The sequence below is a fragment of the Tyto alba genome, unplaced genomic scaffold (genome assembly GCF_018691265.1).
Source record: "Tyto alba isolate M040663 unplaced genomic scaffold, T.alba_DEE_v4.0 Super-Scaffold_2, whole genome shotgun sequence".
Taxonomy (NCBI): domain Eukaryota; kingdom Metazoa; phylum Chordata; class Aves; order Strigiformes; family Tytonidae; genus Tyto; species Tyto alba.
The window spans coordinates 86,889,738-86,903,572 of NW_024881282.1; the positions used below are offsets into that span (position 1 = coordinate 86,889,738).

Here is a 13,835-nt window from a genome sequence, read left to right on the forward strand (position 1 = left end):
AAAGAGACAGGAGTCATGTTCCCTGGGGCTTCCTGTATCTAGAATATGGCTGCAGACAGAGAATCCAGAACTCACTGATAATGCATCCTTTGGCCCATATATTTGAAGTGGAATGAGCACCACTGACCACTACAGCACACAGCTCCTATTCATCTAGCGTAAGAGAATTGCTCCTACAAAGTGCCCACAAAGATTTCTCAGTGTTAATGGTGGTGCCAGAATTTTGTATATGAAGCCATCACATCACAGATACACCTCGTAAAATGGAAATCTGGTAAACTAGTCTTAGCACACTCCTCTCTTTGCAAAGCACACATTAAACTTACAGGTACTTTCATATCTGACAAAAATTAAAAGTGCTCTTTTAAAAATAAGTTGTGTTTTTATGTTTCTAAGTCATCTAGAAGACAGCACTGTCAAACGGAGAGTTTCTTTTTGAATACCCACTGCCAGTGTTAATGGCTACTTCACACACATCCATAACACTGACCTCTTTGTTGTTTGTCTCCTTTTATGCCATACATGCTAGTGGACCTTCTCCGAAGAAAACAGATACCAGAAGAGGAAAATGGCTTTCTTTACCATTGCTGCCTGTACTTTTCTCTTCAAGCCTTGCTCACCATTCATCTCTCCCAGCTATCAGACTGAATGGCAATATGTGCAAGGAGCAGGCTGTCTCATGAGGTCAGATACTAGGCTTTTATTGCTGAAGGGTCAAGGTATTAATATATACCATTGTGTCTGAAATCTGAAGTAGATGTGATGCCTTCACATCACAGGTACAAGCGACAAACACCTGACAAAGCAACTTTGTGGAAAGTACGTGAGTTAGCAGAACAACTGCCAATAAAAGCTTCTCACCATCTGGTCCATTTATTAGACCACCCTCCATCTTCACACAACCAACCAAAAATTCAGAACAGGATATGGCAGCAAAATGTTGGTACACACACACACACACACATCCCCAGTATTCCCGTTTCTTCTGTAAGACATTAACTGGAATGCATACGCTGACATGACACAACGTACTCTTGTTGAGATCCTGCAGAGTAGACGTAATCTTGGAGCCCACCTTTTAAGTGCAGAAGTTATTCTCTATCATGACTATCAGTATCCATGAATATAACAAAAGCTATTTTGGATCATTTTGAAGTACGATGTTGAAAACCCTAAGGTTTATGCCTTGCAGTAAAAGCATCTGATTAAAACGCAGTTTAAATGGAAATATCTGTTTGGCAGGGAAGGCCAGTAAGAATACAAGGTTCCCTTTTCCAAAACAAAGGTAAGAGCAGATTTAATACACTAATCTGCTATGCATCTTGGAGGAACGGCTAAGCTTTACTTCCTATCCCAAGGCAACAAAGAGAATCAAGAATCTCAGATCCCACAACCTGAATACTTTAAGGAAATACCCGTAGAGGAACTAAATTACTGCTTCCCCCAGTGCAGAACAACCTAAAGGATATTCCAGTATCTGATGTCCGACTAAGAAAACTTCAAAGAAAACAATGGTATTTCAGAAAGTGACAAGTTTTAAGATCAAGCGATTCAGTCCCTCCCACTATAACCTGGTGTTTTTACCTGGAGCGCCAGCTATCCAGGGAGTTTTGGCAAAAACACATCTCCCTCTCCTTTGCACACATGATGTTCCAGATGAACTACCGAACAGATTGCCTTGGAAACATAATACACAGACCTCCTTACGAGCTCTTGGCGGAATTCCTTTCTTACCTGCTCCCAGTACGTAATGCCCAATTTTAACAGCCTTTTCCAGTTGTCAGAAAGCCACAGAAGTTATATAATGTGTGGCCACCCTCCAGAGATCGACAGACCACGTACCACAACTTAATCATCCTTGCATGCCTGACAATTTATTAAATTACAATCTACCTCAAGGACTGCACCATTCATTTTGGATTTGTCCCACGTGTGGTCCTGCTCTTTCTCACAGGCACTCTGGTGACAAACCCAAAGGAGCACAAGCTGGCAACACAACAGAGCACACACTGAAGCAGCTCACTGTTGCTACAGTCTACGTACCTCATGAGAACCCAGTAAATATGAATGGTACTCAATGTATATAAGGAAGGTGTTAACTATCCTGGATTAATCTTTTTTTATTGTACTACCCTTTATGCCAAAAAGCCTGATATGCACACCGTACCATCCCCTAGCCTCATGTACAAATGGCTAGGGAAATTAAGGAAGTCTTTGGTCATTTTGTTAATGTTTAAGATACGAATTCTGGGACAGACCTTTTTTATTTTAAAATGAAGAGCTGCATCACACTCTTTACCTGGCTAGGCATTTCTCAGCATAGTTTAGTATGACAGTCTAATTGGAAACTTACTGTAAATTACCAAGAGAGAAGTCAGGATAGCAGGGAACACTGGACAACAGCAGTCTGCCAGAACAAACGTTGGCGATTTCATTGATTATCACTTCCAGCGCTGACTACATGTATTGCAGGGAAAAAGTTGACCTGGTTAAGAACTTTTCCATTTCTAACTATGATCTCTCAGGGAATGTGCTAAGGAAACAATCGTCCTACTGAATCATTTCAAGAATTTTACAGCCAAGAAGATTTATTACCATAAAACAGGTCTTGGAAACAAGAATATTTGAGGAGACTCAATAGCTATTAAATCAGTGTGGAAAACATGATGCTGAAGGAATTGCATATGCCTGACACATGTTCTACCACTTTTTTTTTTTTTTTTTTTTTTTTTAAATAGACAGTGTCTATAAAAAGCAAGTCTGTAGAATTACTTACAAATTTTCAGACAAAAAAGACACAGGTATAAATTAAAATGACATTCATGTAAGAGAAAACTTTTAAATAAAGCATAATAAAGAAAGGCTGTTTGACAAACTGGACTCATCAATAATTTCAAAAATTATGTGTTAAAAAACATACTCATCTCTTAGTAATAAAGCTAAAATACATTTTGCAGACTTACAGATATTTTAAAGTTGAGTCAACAATACAATGAAAACCTCACACAATCTGTTAATGAGTCCACTTGTTAGCCGGTGTGAAACCAAAATCAGAATAATCTTACGTTTTGTTATTACAATTGCAATATAGATGTTGTTATCACATAGTACATTCTCTGTTCAAGACAGTTAAAAGCATCTAACTTTAAAATTTGCCACTGTCTACTACAAGTGAATCAGAAGGATGATCCATAAAGCTTTTTATCTGAACTACCACTGGAAAACATCCTACTTTCTTGACCAAAATGGGAAAAACTCCTGTGCTAAAACAAACACATACAGTACTCTCAAGTAAATGATTTTAATATATTTGAAAATACGCGGCCAAAAATGTAGCAGTCTTAAAGCAAAATTAAAGCTTTTCTTACACCAACTGATATTACGGAGAATACTAACAAGCTCTGGAGCACAAACACCTTTCTAGCCCTTCTTGCTTTTCTGCAGGTCTAATTCTTCAAATTTTATCAAAAACAGCCTAGGATGAGATAAAGCCTTTCCCTGCAAACCTCTCCTCTCCACATCCTTGGACCATCCCTGCTACAACAACAGTAATAATGCAATTACATGACACAATCTTGAACTACTTTATGTTTTGACATGGTGATAAGAAATGATCAACCTAGCGCAACCCACCCTCAACAACGTGGTTTAAAACCAGGGAATTCAGAACAGCTCTACAAACTGCACGTGCTACACTCCCAGTCAAAGAAATGGATGTCTTCCAGAATAACTGACCTATAGTCTTACAGAAGAGCAAAATGAGCATTTTTCTTTCACTTACTTTTTGGATTGTCCTGGTTTGCTTGTACAACTCAGTCACCGTTTCTTCCTCTGCAATACAACAAAGGAAAGAAATTCTGTTTTTAAAAAAAAAAGTATTTGCTTGAACTGAAGTTTCTCATTATATTCTTAATTAATGCTTGAAGCTTACTGTTTGCTTTTAGTCAGCACTGGAAAATATTTCCATCATTCATTTCTGTTTCTCTGATTGTGATTGCCAGAGTATTTCTGTTACATGAAACTGCTCTATCAAGATGAATTGTGGAGAATGCCTCGTGATTTGAGCACAACGCTGAAGAGCTAGAAATAAATTCCAAACCCTACTGCAGAGCTTACCAAAGAAATTCCTCACAGCCATAGAAAAAGTGAAAAAATGTAAAGAAGGATTTAATCTCAGACATAGCTATGTAGTGTCCTGTTAGACTTTCTGACTGTTCCTTGTTGGCCTCCAGCACCTACTTCAGAAAGGTGATGACTTTCCCTTGGTCTCAGGTCATATCTGCTACCCCTGTGTTTCAGATACCCTAAGACACTTCAATGGGCACTGAGTATTAAAGAGTTGGCCATTATGTCCTGCTTTGTGCTTTGGATTCAAGTCTGTAAAACCAGAGAAAGTATATCTGCATTTACTGGGAGTTCATTGGCATTTTTAAGATTAAAACAAAAAAGCAAGCAACTAAAAAAACAAACTAAAAAAAAAAAAATCTAAGTAGAGTTATGAAAGCATTGTCCTTAAAAAGAATGTTCTAATGTTACATTCTCTCTTTAGCCACATAATTAGTAAACCTTTAGCAGAAGCAGCAAAAAATTCCTCATTCCCTTACTATGCCAAGTAGTGACCTGGAAGAACTATTCAAACCTCCATGAAGAACTGGTGTGCTCTGATAATGGAACTAAGTAACAGGGGATGTACTGGAAAATGAACGACAGACATCTCATCTCTCAAGGTTAGCACTGTTCTAGTTCTGCTGAAAATGGTAATTTAGAAGAAAAAATTTAATTAAAAGAGTTAAAAAAAAAAATAGAGATGGAAAGAGGAGGACACCAGTCGAAGAATTCTGACTCTGGCTACAGGTTGCAGTCAGAAGGGGATAACAATGCACCAAGTAAATGCCAACATGGATTTGTCAACCTGCTTAAGCTCCCTTTCCAACAAGTTTGAGAGTCATGGGATACAGAGAAGGTCCAGTAATCATCACAGCCACCTGAGCATGTCAGCTTTCATGCCACGTCATACTGTTTTCTCCTACATCAATAAAGGAAGCATGGGCTTCATTAACATGCTGCCAAATTGGATTGAAAAACATCCAAAGAATAAACTAGTAATTGTTCACAATGATGACCATGAATTGATCTTAGCACGTGGTATCCAACCTTTAGCATCAGAAAAAAAATACCAGTGCATTCAGAAGGAAACAGTATGTCATTAATTCATCAGACAACTATGCATGAGAAGAAGTATCTTCTGAATTTTAATCAATTTAAATTCTAACGTCTCAATATGAAATAAATACATGTATCATTAGTGGTTATGAAATAATCTAACTCCTTTAAAAGGAATACCGTTAAACTTTAAGCTATTTAATTTAGCAAAACAATAGAGCTTTATGAAGCATGTTTTTCACTAATGACCTGGCCACTATTTTTGTTATGCTTGCTTCTAAAATGCACAGCCAATGTTTGTGGTTTTTAAAAAAATGATACTTCTTCTCCCAAAACGCTGTTGTGAAGGAAAAAAAAACAATCCAGAAAAAAATTAAACTCGGAGTACAATCAAATATACAAACGAAAACCACACAAGTACAGATTTCATCATACTCCTCCAGATTTTAAATAGATCAACATATTTTGGAGATGGGTGTGATTTTATGCTAGCTATGCCCCTTTAAAATTGGCAACTACATTTAATTCAGTGGCTTCTTATTCCAAATTCCAAACTCCAGTTGAAAATAGATCTCACAATGGAATCCTACAGCTGAATATACTCCAGGGGAAAATTATTTCCTTTAATTTATTCCAAATTCATTTGCATGACAGTATATCATTAGTATATATAAAGAATATGTAATATATCAACAGAGGAAAAATTCTGTGCAAACAGTTAAAGAAACTCACATCCCACCAGTGAGATGAGCTTGAAATTTAAAGCATAAACCTGTTGTTTTGTTGCCTTAAAAAACATAAAAACAAACAAAAAACCCACAGAGCTGATAGTCCAGATAGTAATTTGTTTAGATACCATGCGAACTTAAAAAACACCACAAATGTCATTTCTTGCATATCCGGTATCTCCTAAATAGCTACAAAGAGCCACTTAGACAACCTAGTGTAGCCTAAAAATAACTGACGTAACACAACTCTCTGAAAACAACTCAAGCACAAAGAGAGGTCTTCCCACCTCACTGATTAGTAACAAATAAAGGAAGAGGTAAGGAAACACATCTCACTTTATAACTCCATCAACCACCTTGTTGTCCTGGAAACAATTCTTCTACAAGAGAAGTAGTACTTAACTACTAAAACATCTTCTGCTACTGCTTTTTTTTTTTTTTTTCCCACCCCTTCTTTGCAGTGTTCTCAATGTTTGATAAACAGCCAGTAACAAATATTTCTCATGAAATGGCACAGAAATTGGATCTCTTGCTCTCCGAAGAAAAAAACATCATTCCATTTGAGTATATCGCATTTACAGGAACATCACGTTTGCCCGAAGCCTTTGGAAAGGATTATAATTTTGCTATTGTTAAAATAATATACTAACTGAACCTTTCATTTTAAGAATATTTTTTCACAGGAGCAGAGTGAGAAACGTCACCTCAGACTATGGTCCGTAGACACAAAAATGCACAGCATGCTCTATCAGAATGGCTCAGCCCTCACTCATAGGTGGTAAACAGCCCTCAACACACACAGACTGGAGTCCTGTACATAAAAAGATTTGCTATGTGGCTTCCTCACCTGACACGTGGGCTACTCCCTAACCTACCTCGAGCATCTTCCTTTCACTGAACTCACCAAGAATAATGAAATCGAGGACCCAGCTCTACCCTCAACATAATTCATGTTCCCAAATACTCCATCGATGAAACGTCTACTGCTTCCCCAAGCACAGTCACAGAAGTCAGCTTGAGCATCCTGCTTACCCCTCACTTCACTAGAAGCTGAAAAGGTTGTTGCCATCCCTGCCTGCAGGCAGCCACCTGCGCGTCGCCAACCTTATCCACGTATGCAGGACAGAAACACTGAGCGCGACTGACAGCCGCACCGATCAACACCCAGGGCTCTTACTGTTGAATACAACTGAATTCCCTTTTTTTCCAGCTCCGGGAAGGAGTCCATACAGATCAATTCCTAGGACAACAAACAGGACAAAGACTTCTGCTGAAGAATTAATATAAATCAGCAAACCTACGGAGTGAATTCAGCCTGCCTTATTCAGGTGCCTAAGTACTCAAGGTAAGAGTCCTCTCTTGCAACTGAATACCTCCAGGGGAGTGCAAAAAGGTCATAAACAACAACAAAAATTCCTTGTTTCTGGTTTTATGGTTAGTCTATGTATTTTGAAGGGAACAGAACTTTCAAAACCCAGTTCTGGGCAATGTGTACCACATTGCTGTCCACAAACTAATTTAAAAAAAACTCCAGTCTTAAGAGCGGAACTTTGATTTTCTCTCATTCCCAATGGAAAGCCCTGTACACCAAGGTGGAGTAACTCATCTGGGACCAGAAATCTTAGCAAGTCCTGACTTTAGAGCAACAGCTACGTAACACAAACTGGGTTAGGGACTTTCCTCTGGCCCACAGATGAGCCACAGCAGCACAGCTGGTAGCCATGTGGCTAGGTGAGCTCTCCTAGCCCCGGAACAGGGCAGCCACATCCCAGGTGTCCATCAGTAACAGTCCCAGTGCCCTGGCAATCCCTGGACCATGCCCAAGCGCTGGCGGGGAGAGTGCTGGTCAGCACAGGCTAAAACCATGCCCGGGACTGTGCTCCCAGTTTAACAAGATGCATTAGAATGTCCCAGTACCAGGACCCATCCATGCCCTTTCCCTTCTCAGTCTGGAATTGTTCTTTTTGAAACAGGTCGCTCTGTGCTTCGACTAGAAAAGAAAACTTATTTTTCAACTTTTATATGAAATAAAAGCTGGTTTTATAAACCAGATTTATCTAGGAAACAGCAGGTTTGTTTCAGGCCATGACCTTTCACTCTGCATTTCCCTCTACATTGATCGTTTTGCTACACAGCCCATTTGTGTCAGATGCAGCAATTTGGTCTTACCAAAATTGGTTCCATCCACTGCAGTAAACATAAATATATTTATTTAAACACTTGTAAATTCTTACTTTTAAACTATCAATGTTTTGACTAAATTTTGCTTCTGACCCTCTCAGCCTGCCCATGCATACTGTTTTCAAGTAAAATGCCAGTCCATATTGCTCTCAGACAGGGGGGGAGGGAGGAATCACAATACACTCCATGTTTGAACAAGAGCTGTTAATTACCAAAATTATCCCCCCCAGCAAGTCCAAAGGGTTTTTGGTTCCTTCAAAAGACCCATGATTAAATATAATTATGCTCAGCAGTTTATTCAGTGTGATATCTTATTTATTATCATGACTCTGGTGAGAAGGAGGCTTGCATTTTCCCTTGACTTGCTCTAACTTCCACTGTATTTACAACGTCTTTTCATGTTACCTATTAATGGTAGTTATCCACCTTTTTGTACCTTAGATGTTATACTAACCCTATCTGATAGGCTTTTATATTAATTTTCAATTGTGTGTCCTTGCTTCTGTTTTTCAAATTACTTCTTTAACATATGAACACGATGCACAGCTCTCTGTTCTTATTCTCGATCCTTTGTTAACCCTCAGGTCTCCACATATCCTCTTACTCCTTTGAGTATCTGCTTGAGAGATCATACGCTTAGTGGGTAAAATTAGCTGAAATCCTGATTAATTAGGATCTGGAGTTACTACCAATAAACCACCACCACTAACAGATCTAAGGTCTCAACCTCACATAGCCCTGAACTGCCTCTGCAAAATGCCATGGAACATTTACCAGCAGAACCTATCACACAGTAAGGATTATAATTTCTCATCTCCTTCACTAAGGATCCATTCCCTAGGCTGCATTTACTGCACAGGCTCAATGATCATTACAAGTATGTGTCATCAAGTAGGCAGTCACCATCTACAAACGTCTGTCTTAACGTGTCAAAAATTCTGGGTTTTGAGCATCTTATCACTCACACCACTCACAATATAATTCAACAGTGGAGACAGAAAGGAGGAAGATATTTGGAAACTTGGTACATGCATGTAAATTTAAGATTATGAAAATTGTGGTGCCTTACAGTAGCAGCAGTATTGCATGTGTTACAAACACTGAATTTTTTCAAACTATTTCCAGTAAATGTATTTTTTTTTTCCCCTCTCAGCACTAGAAATTCCCTATAAATCTTTATGTTCTGTACTTTCTGAAGTCAGGACCAGGTTTACCAGCCATATTTTAAGAGTGTTTAGCTCCTTCCCCTGCTCTGATACAGAAGTACACTATCTCAGGCTGGAAAAACATTTGTTCTCCAGATTTTTTCTTCGTATTTCAGGCAAAAATTCCAAACCATAGCAAAGTTTTTGCCTTCTGCTGCCACTGAATACCAGTTGCTACACAAGTAAAATGGAAAAGGGCTGAAGTCATTATTTTAAAACAGCTACTTATCTATGGTTTTTAGCTTTCAATAGAGCCAAGTATGTTTTGGGTGGGAAATTAAGGCACAGAGTGATGCAGCCACCACCACAAAGCAGGACAGTGGCAAAAGAGAAGACATAAACCTTTCAAACTTTCAAGACAGTACGAAAACATAATAATGCTGCCCCTCCATACAAACTAAGAGAGAAACATAACAAAACAAACCCCTCTGATGACTATTTTTATTCTCAGCCAGTAACACCACAAAATAACTAATAACGTTGACATGAAGAACTTTTAAAACATTTACTAATTACTTAAGACTATTTTTCATTTTACTGATTTGCTGTGATGTCCATTACTACATGAAATTATACCCGTTTTTTCCAAAGAGATATTTCCAGTGAAGTCAGTAGGGATTCAGCAAGGCCAGAATCATCATATAAATAGAAATCAGAAAATAGTATTTCCATAAGAAACCACTCAGGTTTATTGGATTAACAGGCACTTACAAGTGACTCACACTGACACAGCCTATAGTAATCCAATCTATTTGTGATAAAAACAAATTCAAAGGAAATCTTAAATTTAGAAAATCACCTCTGTGGACTCTCACATGGTTGGTTTTATTATATGAAATCACATTAGCTGTTCTCTCCCAATGAGAGGACAAATAAATTAAAAGCTGAATTTTAGTAGTGTTTTAATACCATGAGTGCAGTATGTTCTTAGTAGTAGCTGCCACACTGAGCACAATTAGAACAGGATAAAAGAGCCCTGAGTGAAGTGCTGTGCGGAACACAGCAGCTTTCCTGTCCCATGATCCTGCACACACGTTGCGCCAAAAGGAGTGGGAAGAAAAGCCATTAAGCCACCTCACTACACTTTCCTTGGGAAAATTAAGGTAGATTGTGAGATCTAGGATGGCAATCGTCACCATTTCTTCTGCCTGTACACTGGTTTTGATTTCCAATTTGGCATTTCTTGGGGAACTATGACTTGTCTCTAGGGGATCTTACTAAATCTTAATATACACTGAGGTGTTCTGGCACAGACAACTTAAGTATCAATGCTTTACAGAAATCCTGAAGGATGCATTCACAGCTCTCACACCTCCTTTAAAACAGGGCAGCAGCAGGGAGGCTGTGACTGCTATGTAGCTTATTTCTATAAATACTCCTTCACAGTAATTAAATAATTTGTTCTTTGATACAATACCTCTTTCTATAAAGAACAACAGTTTTTGAAAAAAAAAAAAATATTATTAAATACTCCATATGAAAAGAAAGCAGCAAATATAAGCAAAGGTGACAATGGCCAGAGCGAGGGGTCATGCACTAGGCACCTGGAATTAGACTGTTATCTTTATCACCAATTACTGTATCTTCTGCCATCCTTAAAGCAACGACACTGATCCATATGTAGAGTTGTAAATCACTGAGTATACAGATGAAAACTCATTTGTAAGAACTAGCTGCAGACTGCTGGTGCCAACGGAAGCTCAGTGCATACAGACTGCAAGGCAGGAGTGACTGTTACCCACAGAACTGCTCTGCAGCCCTCACCTGTACTGCCTGGTTAAGTTAGATCAAGGGCAACAGTACACACCAAGTGCATCGCAAGCAAGAGGCCGATCTTTATTTTTTTCTTATGCCCACTTTCCTTCATGCACCCACACCCACTCTGGACAAATTTCCATTAATGGCTACTCTACAATCCTAAACAGCAGTATGTTATAGCCTTGGGGTAACTAAATCAGATATGCTGAAGCTAAAAATCTGAGTGAGAACTAGGCATATGACTTGCACCACAATAAAGATATTCCCTCAGAGAGCCCCTGCACAGCGTAAGATTTAAAAAACCTTACCACATTCTGCATCTCCTGTGAATTTGGTCGTGACCACCCGGGGCCTTGCCCAAGGACGCTCAGAATAAAGGTGAAAAATTATCCACTAGTCAAAAATGCTGATTACATGGCACAGATTTAATGTACTGCAACCTATGGAATATCAGACAGAAAGGGATGCAGATCTCAGCATGAAGGAGTGTGTAACAGATGACAATCGAAATGGCAAAGTGCAAGAGGGCAATGCACGATTCGGTCTGTTTGAAAGACAAGGTTAAGAAATCCCATTTTCTGTTGCAATGAATTGGGGTTTGAAAGCGTGACCTCCCTGACCTTGTGCATTTTTCAGATTTGTTTTTTGAGAAATTCTAGCCTCTACATTACAGTAAAATGCTAGAAAATTTTCAAATAACTAGATTTTGTGCTAACCCTAATTCGTAATCATTCTGGCCTTGCAACCATGGTGTGAAATTTACTGAGCTAGACAGCTGGGAAAGGGTGGGTGTGAAGAGTGGGGGTGGTGTTGGGTTTTTTTATTATTATTGCACTTCTGGTGTTCAACCCTTCCACTCTATGAAATCCATATTCGGAAGTCTGTAAGGACGAAGATGCTTTTACTTACAGATATTTGGTCAGATTCTAAAAGCATCTGCACCTTCGTTTGCAATGAATGAATTAATCTCCCTTCAAATTTACTTTGGTGACCAAAAAAAAAAATAGATCTGTATCTATATATATCCAGGCTGCAGCCCTGAGCAACGTAAGAAGTTGCACTGCTCAGAAAATTGTTCTATGTAAGGCTCTCTATAATAATTTTTATCTCTTCAAAATTCTTTAAAAGACATCTACTGAGAAATGCTTTATAATGAAACCTATAAAGAAAATTCCCTGAGCTCACAGTACTATCACAAAATTAAACTTTAACTGAAGTTCTAGGAAAGGATCACCGGTTTTTCATGTAAACCTGTGGCGAGTTTTGACTGAAGCCCTCAACCCTATCTACCCATACCTGAAGTTCGTACTGCATTTCCTATCCCGAATCAGTCATAACAGCAAAATGATTTTGCTCTAATTTTCAGATCTCAGTCAAACCCCAAGCTAAGCATAATTCTGAATGGTGGAACTTCGCTGTAGACTGAAAAATGAAAATGAAAAAAAAAAAAAAAAAACAAAAACAAACAAAAAAACCCAACATTGAGACAATCGAGGAGTTTTAGTCTGCTTTTACTACCTAAATGGGTATCAGGCACAGCCCTTCATCAGCCAAAGATAAATGTATGCAGTCATGTTTTATTGGTTCATGTGCTCTTGATATATGATGGATCATCATCATGCAGTGTGCAAATTAACACAGAGTCACAGAACCATTTAGTCTGGAAAAGACCTCTTAATATCATCGAGTCCAGCTGTAAACCTACCACTGCACAGTCCCACTAAACCATGTCCCTGATGGCCACATCTACATGTCCTTCCGACACCTCCAGGAATGGTGACCACCACTTCCCTGGGCCGCCTGTTCCAGTGCTTGACAACCCTTTCGGTGAAGAAATTGTTCCTAGTACCCAATCTAAACCTCCCCTGGCACAACCTGAGGCCGTTTCCTCTTGTCCTATCACTGGTTACTTGGGAAAAAGCACCTGACATAAGCTACCTACAACTGGTTTATAACACAAGCACACAAGAAAGTCAAACTCGTGCTCAACTCCTTATGCAACTACTGGTCAACTTCTTATTTTTCACCCCCTCCTGAATCTTCTACTCTTAACAATACTTCAAAGGTCGCTACCCCCACCACATACCAAGAACTATGAAAAGCAACACTGGGCTGTTTCATGGATCATCTCCTAAGGTAACATGCTCAAAGGCACACAACGTCACCGTATTTCAGCCTCCGTAATATTTTCTTTAGACAGGTACAAGTTGTCTCAGTGAGAAAACATTATCTTGTACGTGTCCCATTAAAAAGATTAATCTGTTCAACACCTGATGATTCACTCACCCACATGTTAAAAGTCCACACGAAAATGACTCATTCCGTCCGTAAGAATAATCACCTGGGATACCAAAGTCCCCTCATCTTTTCCAGAGCTGGTAACTGCTTTCTTACGCAAAGCAAGTGGATGGCAGGCTTTCCTATGGGTGACAAAGGAACAACAGACATGGGACTGGACTCTGGTAATTCTATAAATGATCTAGATAATAATTAAAAATAGTAAGATAATAATAGATACTTAAGAGTAAGTTTGTAGATAACTGAAGTATTTGCAGAGGAAATAGTAACACTCCATAGTGACCCTGTGCTTGAAGACAACAACTGATTTTAATCGTAACAAATCAAAGTCACCCATGTTTGAAGATGGAACTCAGGCTACTCCTTCGTGACTTGGACACTTTCTACCCAGAAAAGGGCTCTGAAGCAACTGTGCTGAATCACCCCAGTATGGACTGCCAGTGCAGGGCAAAAGCATATTAAAGGCTTAGTTGATGATATCATCTTTAAGTATTTATGAAAA

At 38.9% G+C, this 13,835-nt stretch overlaps 1 protein-coding gene across 1 annotated transcript in view; it reads right to left on the reverse strand.

Moving 5' to 3' along the window:
• Positions 1-13,835, reverse strand: part of LOC104368568 (endonuclease domain-containing 1 protein) — a 176,523-nt gene that overhangs the window by 110,126 nt on the left and 52,562 nt on the right. The window contains exon 4 of the mRNA XM_042792580.1: positions 3,782-3,831. The gene's annotated coding sequence lies outside the window, so the exon portion shown is untranslated. The remainder of the gene's footprint in view (positions 1-3,781; positions 3,832-13,835) is intronic.